Source organism: Ambystoma mexicanum, chromosome 1q (assembly GCF_040938575.1).
Source record: "Ambystoma mexicanum isolate Mex_15411 chromosome 1q, UKY_AmexF1_1, whole genome shotgun sequence".
NCBI lineage: Eukaryota > Metazoa > Chordata > Amphibia > Caudata > Ambystomatidae > Ambystoma > Ambystoma mexicanum.
The window spans coordinates 1060758033-1060770745 of record NC_090922.1 but is presented as its reverse complement, the minus strand read 5'-3'; the positions used below and the strand labels follow the sequence as shown (position 1 = coordinate 1060770745).

The 12713-nt window shown below is 48.9% G+C and overlaps 1 protein-coding gene across 1 annotated transcript in view; it reads left to right on the top strand.

Moving 5' to 3' along the window:
• Window positions 1-12713, top strand: part of GTF2B (general transcription factor IIB) — a 221299-nt gene that overhangs the window by 176516 nt on the left and 32070 nt on the right. The gene's annotated exons all lie outside the window — the stretch shown is intronic.

The window sequence follows — 12713 nt, the reverse complement described above, 5'->3', positions numbered from 1 at the left end:
TACCTGGCAATACCATCTCACATCCACACACTGGGAAGCCAATCACACTAAAACCTTCTTGTACTTACGACTCCACAAATGTGGTTAATGCCTTAAAATGCCCTTGCAGTTTTTACTATGTAGGCATCACTATGAGAAAGGCCAAGCTAAGATGGACAGAGCATAAGTCAAATATAAGAACAAAGAGCCTTAAATCCGCAGTATCGGTGCATTTTCTGGAGTCTAGGCACTCGATAGCTCAACTGAAATGTCTAATCCTTGAACAGGTGAAGGCTGGCCCTAGAGGAGGTGATATCCATAAAAAACTGCTACAGAGAGAAATCATATGGATAGATCTGTTAGACTGTCTCACCCCTCGCGGTATGAACTGTGAATTTGATCTTATGTGTTTCCTTTGATGTTACAGATGTGAATTTAGAAGTTGAGGCTGTGTTCCTCCTTTACTGTTATAAATGTGGAATCAGGACTTTACATACATAAGCTTGAATGTACAGGGCACACAGATGCCATATAAACCGAATGTGCCAATATGTGTATATGCCAATCTGCCAGACATATGTGAATATGTATGCCTCTAGAGAATGTGAACGGCTTAGGGACCGTCAACATGCCAATCTGCCAGATATATGTGAATATGTATGCCTCTATAGAATGTGAACGGCTTAGGGACCGTCAGCATGACAAACTCTTTAGGGGTATTCCATGCAAAGAAAAGCTGTAAGTACTCATGTAGATTGATCACTTCTCTTCAGTTCGACCCAGTTTTTGATAGGAACCGGTATGCTCGCTAGCTCCTCCCTCTGGATCCCAGCTAACTGGCAGGAGGGGGGGCGCCCCACAGTCCGACTGGAACTGTGACGCCCCCCCTCCTGCGCCCCACTACTCAGATTAATGATGACCCTATTTTCTGCCCTTGCAGACGTTTTTACCTACGCATACAGATGCGCGAGTACAATTTGATTCTTCTCCTGATTGACACTATTGCAGCGCCGCTCGCAATATGGCTCTGTACGGCTTACTGCCCACACCAACATGGCGGCTTAAGCGCCAACGCGCATGCGTGGCATCCGTGACAACCACTTTATCTAGGTTCACTTACGAGCGACTCGTCTTGGCGACGGGCCGCTCGGGTTATCCTCCCTGCAGAGATCCAGTAAGTACAATTGAATTTCAAACCAATACGATACTCCCTACGGAGAGATTCTCACTCCTATTACTATACGCGCTCGAACTAGCTCATCACGCTAGTACACGGGGGCGATGTTTTCGCGCGGCAGAACAGTCTGTCAGTGCTACTTCTAAATTGCTTTAGTATGAATCTGCCATCACCTCTGATGGGCGCTTTTCCCTTTTACCTGCAGATACCTGCATGAGACCTGAATCCCGCCACCATTTACCAACGATCTAGATGGGAGGCGACTCTCTCCAGACCCGACAACACCTTTTTGAGTCCAGTTCCCTCGACTCACTAGGGCAGTGTATTTACTAAGCCTATTAGTTACTTTGAAACACAATACACTATACCCCTTGACGAGTTCATTTGAATTATTCTTAGGACCCAACGAAAGAGATTCTACTTGAATACATTATGAAATATGAGCACATCCGGCCCTGAAGATGGATTAATGGAATCCGAAACGCGTTGGCACCTCATACCAACTAGGAGTGCTTTTTTATGTTGAAAATTTCAAAAGGATTTATGTTGGAAACTGTACATGTTATCACCAATGATGTAATTGGGACACAACTTGTCATACTCATTCGATTCACCTTCTTTTTGGTTTACCCGAATTTTTTATAGCTCAAACCGTACCATTGTTGTATTTTGAATTACTGTATTTTACGACACCCTTCACGTTACACTGTGGAAACTAACAGTGCAACAGACGGAGACTTTTGTTTATATAAAACCTGTTTACTTTCTGTTTTAACAAGGTTTGAGTCAGTTTGGTCCTTTTCCTTGTCTTACTCCAGCAGGCGGACAGAAATATTGAAATACACACTTTAATGATTACGTATTGTGTTAAACTATTGAGCACAGTTGTATGCTGCTCGCCATCTAAATTACATATTTACAGCCTCAACTGTTATGGATATGTGACTCATTGGAGCCATCTAACTTCTGTTCTAGTTGAGATATTTGACCTGGGATATTATCCCGCAAGGAGTGCAGCTTTGGGCTCCTGGTCGGCAACGTCCAGGGTGTGTGTTTTTTGCACCTATGTATTTTGATCTCGAGTGGCCTCGAGATTTTCCCAGCCGCACCTGAAATTTATCTTATTCTACCTGATGAGACATACTAATACACTACCCTACTTACGAGGATTATCTTCTTATTGAACTTATATTTGCCTAATTCAGTAGTGCCTCCCACCCCCCTATCTCCTCACAAGCAGTATTAAGACATATTTTCTCTACTGTTCCTTCTCACAACCCACCTCCAACTCCGGGTACTGCTCGCTAGTCTATGCACAGCATGTGATTCTAAACAGATTAACAAACATCAGAAGACAATGTATTACTTACCGTAAAAGCATTTCTTATTGTTGTACCTGCTTAGATTCACATGCGCCCACCCTTCCTCCCCGCTCGGATGGAAGGAACATAGACGTACTTTATATCTCTCTCTTTTCTGTACTCACTCACGTCTAATAGGCTCCCTCAGGGCAGAAAAAATACAAACGGAGGGACCTCGACGCGTGAGGGATTGTGAGTACACTGTACGTCACTATAGGGATAGTGTTAGACACGCCCTGTCGACGTCCCCTTTTTGACTACGAAAAACAAAATGCAATACTCTGCAGTGACCACTGGATGTCGGACTATACACAGTGAATCTAAGCAGATACAACCATCAGAAATGCTTTTACGGTAAGTGATGGAAGTGGAAAAAAGGAACTAGTGGTATTCTGGCTGCATCCTAAAAAGGATGGAGTGAGATGGTTAGACAGATCGCGGGGAGGGAGGGGCATGGTACCAGTGTCGAGTGTTGGGAGGAGGTGACCAGGATCACAAACTTGGGCTCAAATTGTTTGATTTCAAAGTCTACAGTAGTAATGTCTTATAGAGTTTACTTACAAAAAACACAAAATGCATAATAAAGCCACATGACAACATGTAAATCCTTATAGCAACATTTTAATCCGAAAGAATATCATTATGGCTTTAATTTTCACATCCTGAACTGTAAACTTAAAGTTCCACACTGCAAGGTAATACCAACCTGAAAAGTCTATTAAACCCCACTGTACTTTCTTAGACGTGTAATAAAAGAAGTTGTGTAATAAAAAAATATATGAAGATTCTTTGTCACACACTTCCAGCTCATTGTTATTCATGTTGTTGAAAACATTTGAATAGTGACTTATAGCAACTTTATTTTTTTGCATGTCAAGATAGTAGACATTATGGATATAAACAAATCTTTAAATGTGTGCTTTGTGTTGCACACTTTAACTGTCACAGATTTTCAAGGTAACTGGTGCTTTACGAGCTCTTTGCGTTGGCAATGTCCCATCATGCATCTCGAAGACTCTGCCACTGATGAAAGAAACTACAACCTGAGCACCTTAACAGCTTGTAGAGCCATGGACAGATGCGGTCTGTGTCTGCTTAGCTGTGACTTGGGAAATTGGCAGTGCTTGACTGTCCAGGCTGAGCCAATTCTATATATGAAAGGAGAAAATGCGAAAGTATCGCGGACGTGTTTCTTGAGCCTTTGTAAAAAGCAAACCAACTAGTGGTACGGCGTACCACTGATTTATATCCAACTTCTAGCTCTGGTTATGCTACATTCTTGTCCACCCCACTCACCTGAGAATTGACTTTTGACTGCTTATTTACAGCTACCAATATTTAAGCCAGGCATGTTAAGTCCACCTTGTGTAAATTATCTAGGTAGAAATGGGAGCCTCACGTTTGGACTAATCCTCATCACGGTACAGAGGACGATACCCGGGCAGTGTGGGTATAATGCATCAGTTCTAGTTTACAGTTTGCTCGGCGGCCCAGTTGGCCAATATGAGCTCATCGATGCCACCAGTTTCCCAGTGGCAGTAGGATGTTGTTTTCCTACTTGTTCATTTCAAGGGGAGGTGGGGGATCGTCGAAAGACAAACAAATACCCAGGGTCTGGGAGCTCCAGTTGCTCGGCCCAGTGTTCAAGCTCACATCATGACATGCCAACGACCCCAATGAAGCATCACCAACGCACCGAAGTAGTCTCCGACGGGGATGGTCGGGGTCGGCGGGCAGAGTGCGCCCAATCTTACACAAAAAAAGGAATAAGAGACCATGGCTGACACAAGTGAAATAACAATCCTATCATGGAATGTGCAAGGACTTAACTCACCACGGAAACGGAAATCCGTTGAACACGTACTCAGGCAATTAGCCGGGGACTTTGTTTTTCTCCAAGAAACTCATCTACTGCAGGAAGATTAACACAGAGTAAGATTTAACAGGTAAAAAAAAGCATACTTTGCCACTTCTGGCCAGAAGAAAAGAGGAGTAGCCATACTCCTGAGTGACAGGATCCCCCTAACAAAAATTACTATAAAAAGAGATCCAAATGGGTGGTTCCTCCTATTCAAGGGGCTATTTGAGGAGCTCCCGATAACCATCGCTGCAATCTATGGTCCCAACTCTGCTCAAGCTAACTTCATCACAAGTCTAATCCCAATCATTTTAGCATTCCAAGAAGGGCACCTAATCATGGGCGGGGACTTCAATTCGATGCCAAATCCCCAAGTGGACAAAGACCCTTCCTCCCACTAAATCTGACTTTGTACAAGCATGATCATTAGCCAAGCTGCTAAGGGAAACTGAAACCGTAGATGCCTGGAGGCTCTTTAACTGGACCTCAAGAGACTACACCCATTATTCCGAGGTGCACAAAGGCTTCTCGAGAATTGACCTCATATTAATCTCGGGGGGTCCTTTACCCATACTTGGATGCAACGTCAATACACACCTGCATGATTTCAGATCATGCCCCAGTGACTGCAAAATTAGCTATATCGGGGCAAAAGCGCCCTGTCCAAAAGCACTGGACACTGAATGACTCTCTGTTACTGGATGAATGCATTAAAATGGAAGTCGAGAACATAATAGTATAACTTTTTTAAAGAAAACACCATCGAGACCTCCCCTATCAATATCATCTGGGATGCAATGAAGGCAGTTCTCAGAGGCTCTCTGATTGTGCAGGAGCTGAACAACGAAGGGTCTCGAACATTGCTGCAGCCAAACTGGAGGAGAGAGTGAACCAACTAGAAGCCGGTCTGAAAAGGCGATATTCCAGAAAAGTTGAGAGAGAGCTAAGAAAGGCCAAAACAGCCTTGGAAATGCATTGCGCCGATCGTACCGCTAAATCCTTAACCTTCACAAGACAGTTTTATTACACGAAGGGGAATAAAGCAAACAAAATACTAGTGCAAAAACTGAAAAAAATTCGAAGTAGGAACATCATCCTCACGTTAACTGGGGAGTATGGGAAAATCCTGTACACTGATGCAGATAAAATCAATGAACTATCAAGATACCACTCGGACATCATGAAGGGGTCACCAACAGTATTAGACAACTTACCAAAGTATTTGCAGTCCATACCCAAGCAGCACTCGACTCGGCTGGGGGACCTCGAGCTGCCCATTTTGGCGGAGGAAGTAATCAAAGCCGTTAAATCTCTGAAATCCACGGCTCCTGGCCCTGACGGCTTATCCGCATCCTTTTATAAGAAATATTCCAGGCTCTTGGTTCCTCAGTTGGTGGCCTTATTCAACTCTTTTCTGTTATCGGGTTCTGTCACCAGGTCTATGGCAGAGTGATTAACAGTCCTGTTGCACAAACCCGGGAGGGCTCCCGAATTGACCACTTCTTACCGCCCGATCACGCTCATGAACAATGACTGTAAGATTTTTGCTAAAATACTAGCAGGCAGGTTGGGAGCGGTTTTACCATGCCTGATCGACAGTGACCAGACAGGGTTTATACCAGGGAGAGGGACTCACGACAATATTCGGAGAACAATAGACATTATTGAACATGCCCACAGATCCGGGGACACGGTGGCCGTGATATCATTAGATGCTCATAAAGCATTCGATCTGGTGGACTGGGTGTACCTGTGCACAATTTTGGAACATTTCGGATTCAGCCCAAATTTCATCACATGGGTAATGGCCAATTACCAAACCCCCACGACACAGCTGCGGGTCAATGTCAGGAGATCCGAAGCAATACAGATATCAAGAGGCACTAGACAGAGGTGTCCATTCTCTCCTCTGATTTTTGCTTTGTCAATGGAGCCCTTTGCAGCCAAAATTAGGCAGAACGCTAGGATAGGGGGGATCAAGATAGGAAGCCGGGAATATAAAATCACATTATATGCGGATGATGTATTAATAACAGCATCAAATTTGGCATCATCCCTTATGGAAGGAAATTAATGAATTTGGGGCATTATCAGGGTTCAAAATTAACCTAGACAAATCATCGGCCCTGGCGATCAATATCTCTAATCGAGAAAGAACCACCCTCAGCCCGTTAATGCCGATCCCATGGGCGAAAGACGCGATTGAATATCTGGGGGTGCGTATCACTAAAGACCCGGCTCATCTATATGCTGCAAACTTTCCACAACTTATTACAAATCTTAAAGACCTGGTCCTCTCGGGAAGTTTCCTGGTTTGGGCGAATTGCTGCCATAAAAATGAATATAATCCCCAGGTGGCTATATTTCCGCACAGCAATACCGACCTGCATTCCGGGCCCAGTACTGGTGGATATGCAAAAGAAACTGCAGGGTTTTGTCTGGCGGGGGGGGGGAGAGCCTCGTATTGGTAAGCGAATAATGATGCAGGACAAAAATCAGGGAGGGCTGGGAGTGCCAGACATAGCTAGATATACCCTAGCAGCTCAGCTATCACTTGCTTTCTCCTGGGTGCAAGAAGAGGACGCGCCGAAATGGACGCAGATCGAGGAGACCTGGTGCCCGGGTAATCCTGCGGACCTTCCGTATCTGCCAGAAATGAAAACGCAAGCGAATAAAGGCCCTCTATCCTCCACGATCACAATTGCCGAAGTTGGAAGTCAGCAGCTCGGAAAGGGGGTATACGGGGCACGATGGACCCCCTAAGCCCTATCTGGAACAACCCAGAGTTTTCACCAGGCTGTTGCCCCAATAGTTTCCAGTCGTGGAGGGAAGGCAGCCTGCTCAAAACGGGCGACTTTCTAGAGGAGGGTTCCCCCATCTCATTTGAAAGATGCAAAGAGAAATTCAGGGTAGAAGAGCGCGAGAGATTCCATTATACCCAAATACGGCACTGGCTGTCTCATAGGGCAGTTCGAGAGAAATGGGCTAGAGAGCTAACGGCTCTAGAGATCTCCCTCACAACCCCAACAAAAAGAGGTAAGATCTCTGCACTATACCGTCTTCTGGACAGGGCTGACCCCACGAAAAAGGAAAGATACATGATCGAGTGAGAGAAGGACCTGGGCCGGTAAATAGAAATAGAGGAATGGGCTAAAATTTGGGCCAGACGGCACAAAAGCTCACAATGTACTACAAACGGGGAGGGAGGCTACAAGCTCTGTTATAGATATTATGTGACCCCAGTCCAGATCAATAGAGCTAATCTGAATCTCTCTGATCGCTGCTGGCGAGGCTGTTCCACCCCTGGCTCCCTATTTCACATGGTATGGACCTGCCCAAGGGCAGAGGCATATTGGTGGGACGTGATTAAACACATCAAAGATATCACTGGACTCGCCATACCCTGGGATCCGGGTATTATTCCTCTAGGGGAAACGGGGGGGTGGGGGAGAGCACTACCAATCTCAGGACCTATTCCGCGTTTGCGTACGCACTTACTCCTCGCAGCAGAAATTGCTATGGCCCGGTTGTGGAAACACGAAGACGGACCCTCAGTAGCATTATGGTGGTCCAAATGTTGGGACATTGCGGTGGAGGAAAAGGTGACTGCAATCCGAACTAATACCGTCAATAAAACCATGAACATTTGGGATCCTTTCATGGACTAAAGCAGCCCCCTCTATTGACCATTCCATAGACTTCAATCATATTCACTCTACCTACAGTTACCCATATTTCCACCAAGATCGGACATGGTATCGGACAGTGGAGCGCTGGCTGTCGTTGGCTGATCCCTCACCATCTCTATGAACCTGTATTACTGAGATATTGCAATTAATCATCATTGTACTGTCATTGATGTCATGTTGATTTGTATAATCTAATAAAATGTTGTCATGGATGTAGATGTGTACTTTTTGCTCGTGAATGAAAAGTAATACCGGTCTAGTAATTCCACACGCTCTTCTCCAATGAAGTACTTTTGTCTTCTTTTTCTTATCTTAAATCAGGTACCTCTCTGTCCTCTGGTGCCACACTCCTCCCCGGCGCATGTCAACGTAATCTGGCTTCAGCAGTTGTCCAGCCTGCAAGGGTCTCCTCCCTACTTTCGACCTGCACGCTCTCTGCCTCCGCTGCCTTGGCCCCGACCACGGCTCGGAAGGCTGTACCATGTGCAACGCTCTCACACAGTGCACTCTGAAGAACAGGTTAGCCAGGTTGAGGGAGCGCTTCGGTAAGTTGCCTCAATCGGACTTAAAGGCGTTCGTTATACACAAGACCAAGTCCAAGGTAGGTGCACTGTTCTCATCCGCACCCCGCAAAGGCGACTCCTTCCCCAGGAAGCGCACAAGCAGGAGGGACCCATCAGGTCCTAGTACCAACACACGCACCGAGGCTGCTTCAGCTACTGGCCACCAGGCAGAGGGGTCGCAAGATCCTGCCGGTGACTCTGCTGAGGGACCGCAAGGTTCTTTTACCGGGTCTCAACCTGAGGGGCTATGCCAATACTGGACTGATGTCTGAGGGAGCGCCTGTACGCATCACTACCGGCGCCACAGCCGAGGGCGATCCGCCTACCAGGCCCCGTCCTGAGGTGCAGGGGAGGCCTCAACCTCCACCCCTCTGCGTCCTGGAGGAAGCCAGGCCCAGCACGGCAAACGCCACGACACAGGCATGTGACTTGCAGCTGGACAAAATGGCCACCGGGTCAGACAAAATGGCGGCTCACCCACCAACCCCATTTGGGGACCAGGTAAGGGAATGAGTTTCCAGGTGGGAGTGGACATCACCTGGCACTTGGCCCACGGCATATCCATCAGCGTAGCAGGGCAGATGCACCTCGCCATATACAGCAAGACAGAGTGTGCCCAGGACTCAGCAGCCTCTGTGTCCCGCGCCTATGCCTGTGCCATCAAGCGCATCTCAGGCCTGTGAAGATGTTTTTAAAAAAATAATTTGACACTCATGAGGTCCCCACAGATGGGCATCATCCTAAAAGATGTGATCGGGGACATGCACAGCCCGGTACAGCCGCTAGCACCCAAAGCCACCCCGCTCTTGGGTGCAGCTCCTCCTGGCCCAGCGCAGCCCCAGCTGCCTGCTGCAGTGTTTACGACACCGGCTCCCATGCCTCTGCCAGTCACAGCAGCCCCCTTATCCGATGCCGCAGCAGCCTTCAGCACCTATCGGTACACCGCAGCTCCCGGCTCACAGCACTCCTCCAGCTGCAACTGACCAGCAGGACACATTGGTGGACACAGATGAGGAGGAGACATTCCTGACATTCCATCTCGGCCAAGGCCTTCACGAACGCTTTGCAGGCCTGGCTGTATTTGGGACTCCCACAGCCAGAGGTGGAACAACCAGAGACGGGGGTATCGGCGAAGGTTCTCACTCTACGCCTAGAACGGGGATTCCAATGCAGAAGAAGTACGTGGTGGCACTTGCCAAGAAAGGATGCCTCAAACCACACTCTACACCGCCTACCAATAGGCGTCTCGATGTCAAGTTTCGGCAAATGGAAGGGGGCCCCCTCTTGCTGTCGCCGCACCCCCAGCCACACTCCTCGGTGATTGCCACAGCTTCACTCTACTCCAAGCCGCAATCGTCATCAGCCAATGCATTCCTGGGTAAGGAGGAGAAGATCCTGGAAGCGTATGGAAAGAAAACCTATTCCAATGCTTCTCTCCATCTGCGCCAGTCCAATGCTAATGCAATGATGGCTGCTCTCAACCAGAGGCTGTGGCGAGAGATCGCCGACTTCCTTCCTGAGCTCCCTGTGCAGAGCCAAGCATGCTTCAAGGCTGGGCTGGCTGAAGCCAAAATAGTTGTGCAGGTCATAATGGAGTCCACGGTGGCTCACCTTGACACCTCTAGGCGTGCCATATATATTTCTACTGACAAGGACTGTCTGGCTACAGGCAACGAAGTTCAACCCTGATCTCCAGGAGCGTATACTGGACCTTCCTTTTGAAGGGAGCAATCGGTTCCATTCCCCTATGGACGAGGAACTCGATAAAAAGAACAACTGTTCAGACTGTCCAGTCCTTATCGATCCTCACTAAGTCCACCCCAAGGCATATAGCTAGGCGCACCAGCGCTCAGACCAAGGGTTGGTCTTTCGGTGGCTTCTGAGGCTTCCAGCAGCGACTGTCCAGGCAATCGGACAGATCCCCCGAGCCAGCACATGCGCAAGCAGCACAAAGTGGCTCACAAGGGCTTTTACCAGTACCCCTTCTCAGTGTCAGGGGGCAATATAAGTATGACGCAGCCATCCGGATCCACAAGTCTCCGGTGGCGGGCATGCTTGCCCTTCACTCAACGCTGGCGTGCAAGGTTCACAGAGCCATGGATCCTCTGGGTAGTGTCCACAGGCTTCCGGATACCTATCCCTCCACGCCTCCCACAGATTGGTACAGCAACTCTGTTGGTTGAAATACGCTAACTCGTAGAGAGTCAGGCAGTGGAGGAAGTCCCAGCCTCCCAGTGGGGTCTGGGCTTCTATTCACGGATTTACGCCATACACAAGAAGAACCAGGCTGGCTTGAGAGTTGTGTTGGACCTTTCCACCTTGAACCTTTCCCTTCAAAAGTTCAGGGTGGTTACCCCAGCGCTTATAGCAGAGACATTGTGTGCGGGAGACTGGATGTGCTCCCTGGATCTGAAGGATGCCTACCTACACGGCCCGATTTGACAGCCCCATCGGTCCTTTTTGAGGTTCGGGATCATGAGTGTTCATTTCCAATACAAGGTTCTACACTTTTGCCTCAGTTCGGCCCCCAGGGTCTTTACAAGACTGAACGCAGTGGCAGCCCTGCTCAGTCACCACGTCTACCCATACCTAGACGACTGGCTTGTCAGGGCAAGGTCTCCGGAGGCATTCCTCCACACCGCCACCACCCTCATGAATACACTACACGAGCTGGGATTTTCCATCAATCTCAATAAATCACAGTTGGAGCCCAAGCAGAGTCTAACCTTCCCAGGCCTTATCTGGAATACCAGCTCTGAGAGGATTTGCCCCTCAGAGGACAAGACCGCATCCAACAAGAAGGCCATAGGACATTATCTCAGCAGAGCAGTGACCTCAGCGTAGTGGTACCAACACCTCCTGTGCATCATGGCGGCATGTCTCCTCGCAGTGCCGCATACAAGGCTCAAGGTGAGGCGATTGCAGTTGCACTTCGCAGCCTCCTGGAGCCAGGAGAAGGGTTCCCAGGCGGAGCTGGTCAGCATCCCACAGCATCTCCACCAGGACCTGGTCTGGTGGAGCAGGACAACAAGCTGCGGCTAGGCAAGCCCTTCCGTCAACCGTCACCTCAGGTCACCATCACCACAGGCTCATCCTTAGAGGGCTGGGGAGCCACCGTGGACAGCCGCAGCGTTCACAGGGTATGGTCCCGTCAATCAGCAACAGGGCGATCCTCATTCAGACGGACCGCTCCACCAGCATGTATTACATCAACAAGCAGGGTGGCCCCAGGTCTCCTCCCCTCTGCACTCTGGCAGTCAACATTTGGGAGTGGGCTCTGGTAAACGGCTTGCACCTTGCAGCAATACACCTCCCGGAGGAGTCCAACCTGGAGGCGGACCGGATCAGAAGACTGGGTGCGGACAACTGCGAATGGCAGTTGAACGAACAGGTCGTTCGGGGGGATCTTCAACAGGTGGGGGCCATCCTCAGGCGGCTCTCTTCGCCACCTGGTACAACGGGAGGTGCCCTGAGTTTGTGTCCTGGCAGGGACAGGGCAGGGCCTCTCTGGGCGATGAATGTTGCAGATCCAGTGGAACGACATGAATGCGAATGCCTTCCCTCTACCCCTCCCCCCCCCCCCCCCGCTCCACAGGGAAATCTGCAAGATCCGGAAGACCCAGCGCCTTTGTATCATCCTTGTAGCTCTGTGGTGGCCAGCAAGACCGTGGTTCTCTGAACTACTCATCCTGTCGGATCAGGCTCCGGTGCTCCTGCGTCTGTCACAAGCTAACCTAGACATTATACAGGGGGCTAGGATCGATGCTACCAGGAGCCAGTACAAAAGCAAGTGGACTAAGTTTTGTCACTGGGCGGAATCTAAGGAGGTCGATCCATTGACCTGCACGCTGGACGATGTGCTATCAATCTCTGCGCACCTCGCACCCTTGGGGTGCAGGTAGACACATGCCACACCTATCTGCTGGCTATTGGAGCCTACAGGAACTCGGAGGAGGAGGTATTTTCATCCTCTATTCCGGTGGCTAAAAGACACTTTGCGGGCCTGACCAGGCTTTATCCACCCATCAATAAACCACACCCATGTGGGACCTCAACGTGGTCTTGGGGGCCCTGACGCATAAACCA